Source organism: Mustela erminea, chromosome 17 (genome assembly GCF_009829155.1).
Source record: "Mustela erminea isolate mMusErm1 chromosome 17, mMusErm1.Pri, whole genome shotgun sequence".
Classification (NCBI taxonomy): Eukaryota; Metazoa; Chordata; class Mammalia; order Carnivora; family Mustelidae; genus Mustela; species Mustela erminea.
This window is the reverse complement of record NC_045630.1, coordinates 63801676-63815649: the sequence shown is the minus strand read 5'-3', so window position 1 is coordinate 63815649 and position 13974 is coordinate 63801676. Positions and strand designations below refer to the sequence as shown.

The 13974-nt window shown below is 41.3% G+C and overlaps 1 pseudogene; it reads right to left on the bottom strand.

Moving 5' to 3' along the window:
- Positions 1–5848: 5848 nt before the first annotated feature.
- Positions 5849–11894, bottom strand: LOC116575947 (annotated as a pseudogene).
- Between the last annotated feature and the right edge of the window lie 2080 nt (positions 11895–13974).

The following is a 13974-nucleotide window of genomic DNA, read 5'->3' as shown; positions in this document are numbered from 1 at the left end:
AAATACTTTGCCCACATTATCCTATTTATATTTCACTTGACATAAAAAGAAACCAAGACCGAAAGTTTAAATAATTCATGAGAAGTCATACCTATTATTTGTGGCATAATGGGGGTAATGAAATGACATGGGTGTCTTAATAAGGTCTACTGAGCAGTCGTGTAATGTGGAAGCAGACTGAGCTCAGGATGAAGTCATGAAATTTCAGAGTAAAAAAAAAACCATACGCAACAACAAATATTTGTGCAATGCTGAAGAGGGCGTGGTTCTAGAGAGGATATTGTGAGGATAAAGCTCTTATCCTCACTTTCTTGGAGACTCTGCTATTCTCTAACCCTATATGTCCTGTCCATATGGTGAGTGTTTGCAGATGGTGCTAAAACTCATTTCAGCTTCTAAAGGCTATTTTTCTGTGGATTGGCTTGCCTCAGGTCACACAGCTAGAGGATGACATTACAGTGAAATGTTTTCCCTTGACTTTTATTATCAAAATGTCCCACATATAGCTAGAGATGAAAAGACAGCGAAATGAATGCAACACAACAAAATGCCGTGAGGGAAAGAATGAGTAAATAAATGGTTTTCAACCGTCATTACTGTTTCCGGGCTAACGCAGAAGCAAAGCAAAATTATAATAGGAACGCAATGAGCTGCACTTTATTTTTCAAGGGATATTGATTTCAAATGTTCCTGTTCCCAGTTCTTTGGGCAATTGCTGTTTTTGAGTGTCCCAATTGACCACCTTTGTCACCTGGCCACCAAAAGGCTTAAAGGAATCACGAATGCTTCCATCAAGCACAGCGCTGCCCTCCTGGTGACAAAGGGGCAATTTTAGCACTTGTTTTAACCTTTCTTCTGATTGAAGTAGGTGCTCGAAAGGCTGGGAGGACAAACGTAGTTGCTGTAGATTTTTCAGCACAGACTGTTACTACGTAGGGGAACGTTGACTGTGTTTATGGGATACAGAATGATCCCAAGCCCCTGGAATTGCTTAATTGACTGCTCTTCTCTGAAATCACCTACGAGGAATCTCTGCCATCACGGCATCTTAAATATTCCTTAAAGAGGTCGTGCTCATCAGGAGGTCCCCTATGTTCACGCTTTCTCAGATGATTGTCCCTAGGGCACCTTTCCCTCTCCTCACGTATTTTTTTATTATAGGCTTTGACTTTCTTATTTCTGGGAAAGAGATTGCATGGTCTAAATCTGGGGCAGTTTTACATGACTGGCATTATATTATTTAGTCTCTGGTGCCATTAGGTGCTCACTGTGTAACCCTCCTGGTGTGCTAAGTTGGATACTGGGTCTAATTGGATAAGGGAAAGAGAATATGTTGTGTATTTGCGACTACTGTGGGCTGGAAGTGACCTTGATAATTTTTTCCAACTCTTCTCAGGAGGCTCTGTGGGCTGCCTTCTCCCTCCTGTTTCCCTGGTTCCAGGCTGCACTTTCCATCTGTACCTCCAGAATCCTTTACCAGAACGTCAGTCTTGTGCCCTGCAGGCAGACCTCCATCGGCAGCCTGACCCTCTGGCTTCTGCTTCCACTAGTGGGAAGCCCTGGCAGGAGATCCAGGGGCAGGAGGTGAGAAGAGTCAGGATATTTTTCTTCTGACCCACTTCCCCAACACCTTCGGTGGACTGGTTTATCTCTTCACGGAGGGCTGCAGGCCTTCCCTTGTTCCACCAACAGAGTTCTAAGGGCCACACCTTCCCCTTGCTCTTTCGCTTGGGAAATGTATGGCTTTCCATCCTCTCTGAATTCTGCCACATTTTAATGTAAAGTTCCCTTATCTAACTTCCTTAACCCACCCCTTTTTGAGGATGCCATCTATTTCTACTGAGACCCTGACTGATACAGATATAGAGGAGAAAAAGGGTCAGCAAAGTGTGCCCCAGATCACCTAATGGTTTCAATCTCTCTCCTCCAGCTACATCCTGTTGGCTGAAGGCTGCGCCTAAAGCACAGCATTTACAAAGACTGACATACGATGGGGCAGGGTCACCTTCATGAGTACACAATCTCACAGAGCCTGGCACTCAGAGGGCCCTGGACTGGGTTAAATGCTCTGCTGTTACCATTTTGAAATTCTTAGTAAGTTTTGAATGAGAGGTCCTGCATTTTCATAGTGCTCTGTGGAATAGGTAGCCAGACCAGCATGGGAGTGTAGAATGGAGGAGGAGACAACTTCTTAACTATTCTTCTGATCCAAGGGAAGTGCTTCACATTTTCTTTCTTATCCCTCACCCAAGGCAGAAGACACTAGTCTGATTCTAAGGTTGTTCCTGGAAAACACTCTTGGGAAGAGGTACCAGGGGTCGGGCACTGGGTTTTCTTCTCTGTTTCCCCTGCTCCCTGCCCCAGCTGCTCTTAACCTAAGAACCAGGTCTGTCCGTCTGTCTCTCTGCATTTTCTTCTTCAACATGCCCTTTACATTTTTGTTTTCCCCATAGTGCCAAGACTATAAGAGAAAAGCCTGGCATTGAAAGCTCTCTCCCTTTTATTCCTTCAGTAATCTCAGGCACTCCCTTCTCCTTGGCCTCCTATACTTGCTGCTAATTGGAAATCTGGGTTTGGGTTCAGAAGAGGAGGAGGCCTTTCAAACCCATCTTTAGGCTTTGAACTTTGGTCCATTATCAGAACTATGATTTGGAGGTATAGCCCTGCTAATAAGTTGGTACTTTGATTTTCTTTGCTGTTGTTTCCTGTGAGTTCTAGAATAGAGTAGGGAAAAGAATGACTAATTAACAAGTGGAGCAAAATGTAGAAATTCTCTCTCCTCTTCTTCTCATTTCCACTTGAACATTTGGGCATACATCCTTCCAAACTGTCCCTCCACTAACATTCATATACATGCTTTTAAATACACATTTAAAAAATGGAACTTTTAGGTCTACACTGCACATTTCCTAACTATACCATACTTTCCAGTCTTTGAACATTATGCAGTTTTGGGGGAGAATTTCATGGTGTATTCTACCAGCATGCTGACTCACTTTTCAGTTGTGCACATTGGGTTAGTCAGCCAATTACGAAGCTCAGTTTAATACTTCAGTTCTTAACCTGTTCATTTCTAAGATCTCTATAGTTGACTTTTTTAGAAAAAGAATCTACTTTTATAAAAAAATACCCTTTCAAGTATGTAGTTAATGAGTTTTGAAAAATGTGAAGTGTTTTTGTTACCATCACTGTGATCATGATATAGAATGTTTTCATGACCCCAGAAAGGTCCCTCACACTTCTTGGCAATCAGCCCCCTCTTTCCAACCCCTGGTCCCTGGCAACCACCAATAATGCTTTTTGTCACTAAAGTCTTGCCTTTTTTAGAATTTTTTTTTTATAAGCAATCATATAGTATGAAACATTTTGAGACTGTTTTTTTTTTTCCCACTTAACAAAATACTCCTAGGATTCATCCCTTTTATTGTGTTATTGAAATGGCTTACTCATTTTATTGCTGACTAGTGTTCTAATGGTGGCTGTACCCCAGTTTGTTTATCCACCTGCCAACTGATGGTTTTCTGGGTTGTTTCCAGTTTTTGGCGTGAACATTTGTGACTTGTCGATGGCTACTCTTGTTCTATAGTGGCCAAATGAGCAGTAGTGAAAGAGAGATTATCTGGCCTTCAAATCCCATAACATATACTATCTGGCCCATTATAGAAGGTTTGCCAACCCTCCTGTAGAGTATATTTAAAACAGCTGTTGTAATGTCCATCAATTCCATTGATTCTGTCATTAAGGATATCCCCCCCCCAATTGATTAATTTTCTTCTGCTTATGGTCACATTTTCTTGCTCTTTTCTTGCCTGGTAAGTTTTTACCTGATATTGGGAATTTTATTTCATCATGTGCTGAAGCTGTGTTGTATTCTTTTTTAAGTAGAGTTGGAAGGCATTATGACATTTGGTTAAGTTACTTGGGATCAGTTGAATCATTTTGAAGTTACTTTTTTTTTTGTTGTTGTTGTTGAAGTTACTTTTAATTTTTGTTAAGGCATGCCCAGAGTTGCCTTTGGTCTAGGGAGAATTTCACATCATGACTGAAGCCACAATCTTCTGAGGGCTTTGCCTGAGGCCCCTTGTATTATGAGGTCATTTAACTCTGCTTTTGGGGACATGAATGAATCCCTGCCCTATATAAGGTGTGGAAATTGTCCAGCTGTACTTTTTCATTGTCTTTTTCTTAATCTTGGGAAGTTTCCTTTCACTCATACATAGATCAGTACTTATCCAAAGTTTCAAGGGGATTTTTCTACCAAGATCTCTTTCCATGCATCTTTCTTCTTTTGGAGATTCCATTCCATCACATCTCATTGACTTGGCCTCCTTGGACTCTCATCTCTGGCTCTTTGTTTGGGTTTCTCCTTTCTGTGTGGCAATCTGGAAAATCCTCTAGTTGGTCTTCTGTCTCGTAGAGATACAAGATCTGCTTTGCCTACTCTCCAGTGTCTCAAGACTGCTATTTCATATATTCTGTCCCATTTGCTATTGTATTGTGTGGAGGATAAGTCCAGTCCTTCTTTCTCCAACATGGCCAGAAGTGGAATTCTAGCGTTATCCTTCCTTGTTGCTCAGTTCTCCCTTTATGTGCTTGGTTTTATTTTTCATGCAACAGTGGACAGCTCTGGATTTCATTCTTTCCAACAGTCTAAACCCAGTAGAAATTCTTTCTAAAGCTCCATTCGAATTTGCCTCGTGTGATTGATATCCCCACTCTTATGTCATCTGTTCCATCTCTTGTATTGTGTTTTAAAACATTTCTCACTTAATGATCTAATCTGCTAAATCCACTCTTTAACTGTCTACATAGCCTTCTTTCCTTTTTAACCTATTAATCTCCAATTTCTTTGAAGTTGATTTGTTATGAATATAAAATCCTGCCAAAGCTCTCTGAAGATAGTTACCTTTCTTCTGATGATGGCTTTGTCTTGTTTTATTTATTCTGCCTCTTCAAGTATTTAGTTCCTCAATTTGAGGAACATTTTGTCTCTTCAATGATTTTAGTTTCTTTAGGTGTTTTGTAATAGTTGATTGCTCATTTTTGTACTTGGTAATTCCTGTGTAATTGGAGGGAGGTGTCATTCCTTCCTGAGTAGCATGAGATGGATTTTTCACAAACAAGGAGGATTCTTTGACTTGACTAAGGGGTGCAGATGGCAGCTGGATGGGCAATAGCAACAAATATCAACCTCACTATCTGATTATTTTCTAATGAGTCTATCATTTGCCACCAAATCATTTGATTTTGTACTTTTCGTTCCGAAAGACCCTATGCTACTTTTTACCTTCTCAGCATTGTTCTTGATCATTCTCTCACATAAAGGACCATTATTCTTTCTTTCTACTTGTGAAAATTCTTTTCTTTCCTGCTGTGAAGATGTTTATCAAATCTTGTGTTTCTCACAGACTTTTGAATCACATAGAAAATAGAAATATTCAAGTGAATGAAGCATACCAAATGTAAGTAAAAAGCAAGACACATTCCTTTGGGAAATGGCTGTTAAAAAAACAAAACAACACAACACAAAACACAAACAAAAAAACCCCCCTTCCAGTCTGAATATGCTAAAGTGAAGCAAGGAAACTCAGTCCTTCAATATTTAAAAATCTGTTTTTCCTCAAATATCATTGCACAAAATTGGAAGTGAAGGACTAAAAGGTGAGGAGAAGGAAGGGAGAGAGAGGGAGCATATATCATTAACACCAAAAGTAAAATTGTACAATCTTAAGCAGTTTATTGTAGACCGGGATCAGAATCTAGGACACCAAACGTTGGTGTAAGAAATTCACCATTCTGCAGAAGCTGGAAGAGGTGTACTGCTGCCTGAAGACCAGCGAGGAGCAATTCACTGCCTTGGAATAATTGCCCTTCCCACTCCAAATCCTGGTTTCTGCACCATGCCTCCATGAAGAGGGCTGCTCAGTCCACCATCCAGCCAACCTCCAGGGCCTCTAGGTCCTCACTGGCAGTTGTCTTGATGGTCTCCTTCCTAGGTCTTCTCTTCCACATTCAGATGGAACTCACCTTTGAACATGATGGGCCTGTGGCTAAGGGGCTTATAATCATCAAATATAACAAACCCCAAGCTGGGTAATTTCCTGCCACTGTTAATGCAGAGTCCTACCACATTCCTATAACTTTGAAAAAATAATCTTGAAGTTTCAATTTGTCCACCCACAGGGCAGGTTGGTGACTATCAGGGTGTTTTACTATTCTTTGGTGTTCAGCATCACCTTGTCTACCGGCCTCATGGATGGGTCTAGGGCCTCTCTGGGGAGGAATATTAGCTTGTTGTTCTCACATTCTTTGATCCTTCTGAGGCCTCAGCAGTGGAATTTGAGGTTCAGACTTAGACTCCATTCAAGACTATGAAGCTGGTACTTGAACAACATGAAGTGGTATCCCAGTAACTGGAATAGCTCCATTGGATGGAAGGTCACCAATTCCCAAGAAAATGTCCTTAAGTTTTCCTGTATGGTCTGATCTATGTTCATAGGTGTTGGGGAAGAACTCTTCTGCGTATCCTCAGGAGTAGTTTCTTCTAATACTGGCTCAGAATTTCCTGTTGGATTTCAAAGATAGGTTCTTGCTCTGGTTCTGGCTCAGCAACAGGTTCCTCTAAATGTTCTTCCAAGTCATTGCTGACAGTCTGATCATAGAAAGTTCCAGAATCATCAAGTACGACCTCAGGTGTCTTCTGTCTTTCTTCAGGTTTCTCTCCCTCTTCCTCAGCTTTCTCCTGCGGCTCAGTGACAAAGCCATCAAAGACCTCATCTTGGTATCTGGAGATATGAATGTAGAACTTATTTGCAACAGAGCCCTTAGGACCAAGGGCAAATGTCTTCATGAATCTCCTAAAAACCTGGTTGTTATTAGAGAGCAACCTCATTACCTGGACCACCACACCATCATTCTGAGATGGCATGAGGATTACACCTCTTAGTGTGACAATTGGGAGTTTTGTGACATCATTTTCTTATGAATTTCTTTCTGTCCATAAACTGCATCTGCTGACTTTCCATTTGAATCCAGCCCCCCACGGACATAAGAAGAGTTCTTTCCATAAAATCTGCGAGGCATGTCTGGGGCCTGGTTTAGCGATGTATAATACTTCCTCACAAGTTCCTGCCCCACCCACAGGGGACTAGGTTTCTCTATAACTATTGCTTTGGTCAATTCAACCTACACAGCTGAATGGGAGTGGAACAAGCTTTGCTCCACAGCATGGCAGAAGACAAAATCCCCTCACACAGCTGTGTCCACCTCTAATTGTGAAAATTCTATACAAACTTCAGGCCTAGTACAAGACTCATATCTTAAAAAAAAAAAAAAAAAGTCCAACTACTTTATCTCTCTAGTTAAAATGGCTCTTTTGGTGAATGGTGATTACAAATGTGACTTCCAGGTTATTTCAGTTATAATAATTGCTACCATTCAGGAGGCTTCTGTTATGTGTTAAAGCCCTATAGCGAATATGGCATGTGTATGACATGATTTAAACCTTATATAATGGGGTGGGTGTTATTTTTCTGTTTTGCAAAAGAAGGAGCTACCTTTTAGAGCAGGACGTCATCCAGCTCAGAGCTGGATGGTCACTCGAGCCACTTGCCCATACCACGCTCTTGCAGTTCTTCCTGCTGCACCCATATCCCTGAACCCCACACGTGTGGACTCTGCCAGGACTCTAAATCCAAAGACGGATTTTACCGTCAGCATGGCAATCTCAAGGTTTAGAGAAAATAAACATAGCTTTCTTCCTCCACTTACAAATAAGATCAAAGATACCTAAGTTAAGAGGACAAATTATCTGAGGTTTTCATACCTCGTTGGGAAGAGCACTGTAGCAGAATCGTAACTCTGGGTTTGGAGCTCTTTGGTCCTGCTCTTTCTTATCAGTATGACTTTCTCCTTTGGCTGGCAAGAATATCGTTGAGCAAGTTAATGTTCAGAACACATGAGTTTAAAGGAATTTTTCACCTCAGCCAAGATTTCTTTAGACTGAACATCTGAATTTGGAGCTCGGTAAAAAGCACAAGGAGAGATAGTTGGCTTAGGTACATTTCCAGTGAGTCAAAGGGCTATAAAAAAAAATAGAAGGATAAAGATAATTGTGCTGTGCACGTCAGAGGTAAAGCCAGAGGAAGCCCAGGCCAATATGATATTGTCTAGTTAGCTAGCTTGCAAGGGTCCAGTGCTAAACCAGATGCCATTTCTCCCATACCATGTCTTCCTGGTGAACTGAATTCCTAGGTTAATCAGAGAATGTTGACAAAAAATAGAAGTACAAAGGAAAAAAAAAAACCAGAACACACAAAATGCTACTAATTGCAGTATTCTTTGAGTATTTTCTAGTGTACCAGAACACTTGAATATATTTTCAAATTTATTCTTTCCAACTCTGCGATGTAAGAATTATTTTATTATATTGGAATATATATTAAATTGGGTTTGTTCTACGATGATGGAATTGAAGCATTTGATGTGCCCCCACTTTAGTTTCCCATTGGAAATTGCAGGATTGGGATTTAAACCCAATTCCAACTTGCATCCCTTCCTCAACACACACACACACACACATGCTAACATGCTCACACACATGCACACCACTGTTTCAGTCAATGTTTAACCTAGGACTATCTCTAGGAAAAATGATAAAGCAAAAATTTGATACTTCAACCAATAATTATTAAATTCCAATATGTGCTATGTACTGTTTGAGATGCTTAGGATAAAACAATGAAAAAAAAGCAACAAAAACATCTGCCTCTTGAAACTTATATTCTAGTGGGTTGAGGTAGACAATAAAGATGAAAAAAGTAGATAAGAAAATTATAAAGTATGATAGGAGACAGTAAGGGCTATGGCATAAACAAAGAGGCAGATCAAGATGAAGGAAATTAGGATTTATGAGGGCAGAGAAGACTACAGTATTAATGAGGATGGTTGGGGTGTCAGGGGGTGGGGGAGATTTTTAGGAGAGACTAAAAGTGTCCTTGACATTGATGCCAAGGTCTGAAGGATGTGATTATCTGGGAAATCGTCTTCCAGGAAACTGCTAGAGCACAGACGCTAACATGTGAACATGCCTGACATGTTTGAAGAACAGGAAGGTGGCCGGATGGGAGTACAGGAGAGAGACAGTAGTAAAAGGTGAGGTCATAGGTAATGGGGACGTGTGGAGCCTCATAGATCATTACATTATGAGGACTTCGATTGTCTTCTGAGTAAGGTAGAAAGCCAGGTGAGGGCTTTGAGTAGAGACATGACAGGGTATGATTTATATTTAGAGGATTATTTGCACTGTTCTGTTGGGAATAAATTTAGGATAAGAGTGGAAGCAGGGAGAACAGTTGGGAGGCCGTTGCAGTGTATTTGTTTCCTAGAACTGCTGTAACAAAACATCACAAACTGGCTGGCTTAACACAACAGATACTTTCTTCTCCCACATGTCAGAATGCTGGAGGTCTAAAATCAAGCTGCTGGCTGGATCATGTTCTGTTTGTAGCCACTAGGGTAGGATCCTTTGTGTGTCTTCCAGCATCTGGTAGCTCCAGGTCTGTGGCTTGTGGATGCGTGACGCCATCTCTGCCTCCATTTTCACATGGCTGTCCTCTCTATGTGTCTCCATGTTACCTTCTCTCTGGGTGTGTCTGTCTAATTCTATCAAATTAAGCTCCCTCCTAAATGGCTTTTTCTTAACTTGATTATACCTACAATGACCCTATTTCCAAATAAAGTCACATTCAGAGGTACTGGGGGTTAGGACTTTAACTTTTTTGTGTGTGTCAGGAGTGGAGTTCAACTTGTAACATGCAGTCATCTGGGGATGAAATGATGGATGCTTAGAATAGGGTAATATCAGGGGGACTGGTGGGCAGTGGTTAGATTATAGATGCATTTTGAAGGTAGATCACACAGAAATAGATGCTAGATCAGGTGTGAAGTAAGCGAGAAAAGCCAAAGATGGCTCCTGGAAATCTTGTTGAGCAGCTGGAAGAGTAGGGATATCTGAGAGTGAAAAACATTTTTGGAGGAGTGTCGATATTAGAATTTTAGTTTTTGATACATTGAGTTTGGGATATTTACTTAGAAAAATGAAGTGGTGTTGAGTGGGAAGCTGAATATATGGGTCTGAACTTCAGGTGAGAGACCGAGATTAAAGGTAGAAAGGTTTAAATTTGTCAGTCTTCGGCAAACAGAAGAAATTTAAAGCCCAGTGAGTGATTGAGATCGTCCAGGAAGTGAGCATCACTAGAAAAGATGACCCCTGTCGGAGCCCTGGGTCACTCCCACATGGAGTTGTGGGTAGAAGAAGAACCCATGAGAGACAGAGGAGGAGGAATCAGAAAGGCAGGAGGAAACCAAGACAGTGGGCACCCTGTGAGCCTGGTGAAGAAAGTGCAGCCATGGATGGGAGTGGTCAGCTCTGTTCAAAGCTGAGTGTAGTTGAGGTGACACAAGGGCTGAGAATTAATCATTCAGTCTAGATAGAGAGAAGTTTTCATGACTTTGACAAGAATTGTTAGGGAGGGGGGTTGAGGAAAACCCTTTTAGAATGGGCTCAAGGAAGAATGAAAAGAGAGGCTTTGGAGACCGCAAGTTTGGACAGTGTTTTGGAGGACTGGGATGGTGGCATATAAGGACAATGGAGTCAAGGCAGGTTTTCTTCTCCTTGTTTACAGGTCAGAAACACAAACACATGGTTGTGTATTGATAGGAAGACCAGGGCAAGTTGATCTCACCTACTCTGTGATTGTCTCTCTGTTCTCCTGACACTTCCGCATTCCCTCATCCTCATGCATCCATGGTCCTGTTTGTATCTCTTAGGGTCACTGTCCAGGAGGAAGGTCCTATGGTTTGGACAACATCCCGCCTTCTTTTTTTTTTTTTTTTTTTGGTTTCCGTTTCTTCTGAGCATCTCTTTATAAAATAGTATCATTGTATGGGAGCAACCTAAGTGCTCACTGGTGGATTGATGGATATAGAAGATACACACACACATATACACACAATGGAATATTATTCCGTCATAAAAAGAATGAAATCTTGCCATTTGTGACAACATGCATGGACCTAGAGGCTGTTATGCTAAGTAAAATTAGTCAGACAGAGAAAAACAAACATGATTTTAGTTATAAGTGGCATCTATAAAACAAATGGACAAACAAACAACAAAGAGAGAAATAAATTCATAAATACAGAGAACAAACTGGCAGTTGCCAGAGGGGAGAGAGGTAGGGAGGGGACAGGAGACTTAGGTGAAGGAAATGATAGGTACTAACTTTCAGTTATATAGTAAATTAAGGCACAGGGATGAAAAGTACAGCATAGGGAATATAGTCAGTGGTATAATAGCATTATATGGAGTGAGATGGTAGCTCCACTTGTGGTAAGCATTGCATAATGTATAGAATCATCACGTCATAATGTTGTGCACCTGAAGCTGACATAACAATCTATGTCAACTGTACTTCACCTAAAAATAGAAAGTAAGGAAGAAAAAAGAAAGTACAAGAACAAAATTAATACAGGAATAGAGAAAAAAATAAGAACGTATTTTGTTCGATTTTATGAAAATAATCTTGAAACCTTGGATAAAATGAAGAATAAAATAAGATGAAATAGCATCATAAGATGATTTCTCTGCCTCCTTCAAAGTGTTTAGGAAATGACTGACATCAAATCATGAAGGTGACAGTGTTTTGCATGCTTGGAAACCATATACCTATTTAGTTCATTTTTCAAATATGATTTTAAAACATCTATCCAAAGCATCCAGTGTCTACAACAGACAGGAGTTCTCTCCTCTCTCCCCCATGGCCTTTGCCTTAATCAGGTCTTCCACTGCTCTCACCTGGTTGACTTAAACAGGTGAATTTCCAAATGGTCATCTTTCGCCCAGATGCCTCCTTCTACCCCATCCGGGCTCTACCATCAGAATCCCCTTTCTGGGGCACCTGGGTGGCTCAGTGGGTTAAAGCCTCTGACCTGCTCAGGTCGTGCTCCCAGGGTTCTGGGATTGAGCCCCACATGGGGCTCTCTGCTCAGCAGGGAACCTGCTTCCCTTCCTCTCTCTCTGCCTGCCTTTCTGCCTACTTGTGATTTCTTTCTTTCAAATTAATTATTTAAAAATTAAAAAAAAAAAAAAAAAAAAAAAAAAAAAAAAGAATCCCCTTTCTAAGATGCAAAGCTAAGCCAGGCCTTCTGCTCAAAACCTTTTGTTGGCTTGAGCTGTTCCAAAGTACCCATTATCCTCCAAATAGGTCCTTCTGCATCTCTTTGTCTTTGTTTATAGGTTTTCTCTGGACTGCCTTTCCCTCATTCTTCTGTACCTGGAATGAGTTCATCTTCATCCTGCAATACCAAATTCTAGTGACCCCTTATCCATCAGGACTTTTCTGACTCCTCCACCCAACTGTGGGCTGAATTCATTGCTCTTGCCTCTGGACTTCCAAAAGATTTTATAAATTACATTCCAATATATGTTCTTCAAGTATATATCTGGTTTTCCCTTAGATGGTGCTATCTATGAAGACAGAGATTGTGACTGATGCTTTTTGCTTTCACACAAGCCAATACACTTCCTGGCACGCAGTAGGAGGATTTAACAAAGTGTGTCCCATGGATGCTTCTCATAGCTTGCCTTGGCTCTGTACAGTGTACCCATCTCACCAGGCTGGTGGACATTGTGGAGACTTCTCTTCTGCTCACTGAGTGCTCCTTCCCTGGAAGGTTTAGTATATATACAGGGTCCTTCTCTGCTAACAGAGACATCCCCCCCACCACAATTCCAGCTTCTTATGCTGTAGCAGCATTGTGAAAACACATGAAGGTCACTGCTGTCCTTGGGTCCATGGAGAGACCTTTTTCAAAGGTCACAAAGACCAGAGATAGAATGCCAGTGACTCAGGTGAAGGTAAGAAAGCTATTTTTGGTGGGAATAGCCTTCCTGTCTCTTTGCAAGTGAGCAGAGACTCACCCTTTCTGCAACTGAGAAGTAAGTTTTCTTTGTCCTTGACAGTCAGCAAATGAGCTTCTAAGCTCAGATAGCAAGACATATAGGGCTTCTGACTGTTAGTGAAGATGCAATTTCCAAATGCAATTCATAGCTTGAGTGATTTCCACTGCTCAGACCTTCTTCCATTTCTTATGATGGGGCTGACTGCGCTGGGTGACCTTTAAGCCAACCCTGTTAATTAACAAGAAACCATAGACCAAACAACTGAAACGGAAGCACTTCAGACCCCCAGAATGTCCACTATGCTCAGAAAGTCTAAAATTAGGCCTTATGTTTGTGTATTTGAATAATCATAGATCCCTGGTGCCCTTGGTCGTTCAGACACTGTCTGTGCAATTCCTGTGACCCAGAGGGAATAAGGCAAAGGGAGATGTACATCTGATGGAACAAAAGAGTTTGGGAGGCTGGAGAATAATATGATCTTTCCATCAAGGCTGCATTAGGCTGTGGTCTAGTCACCGTTGTCTCAAAGTATTTTTAGCTAGGGAATTTGGAAGTTGTTAGTGTCTATTTATCTTTAGAAATGGAAATTTCTTGTGCTGCATTCTCTCTTGTATCTGGAGCCTGCGTCACTGAGTTCTTTCATGCAAGAAAAAGCAAGTGTGTATTGTAACAGGGAGCAGTGGATGGGAGACAAGGGGTTTGGGTTTGAGAACTAATTCTGCCTCTTTCTAATGAATGATTTTGAACAAGTTACTTAAATGCTATGAACTTCCATCTCCTCTTCTGATAAGTAGTGATAGCATGCCTGCCCACTGCAAAAGTTTGTGGTTCCCTGTTGGTATGTTGTGCTCTGCTGCTCTCAGGAAGCTTCATGAATAAGAAGCCATGGGCCTTTCCTGGTGGGATATCCTCTGTCCATAGGAAGCAGTGCAGGCTCAGGACTTACTGTGCCCATCCTGTAAAGAAGCTTGAGTCACTGGTCAGAGGGGCCACACAGGGGAGTTAATCTG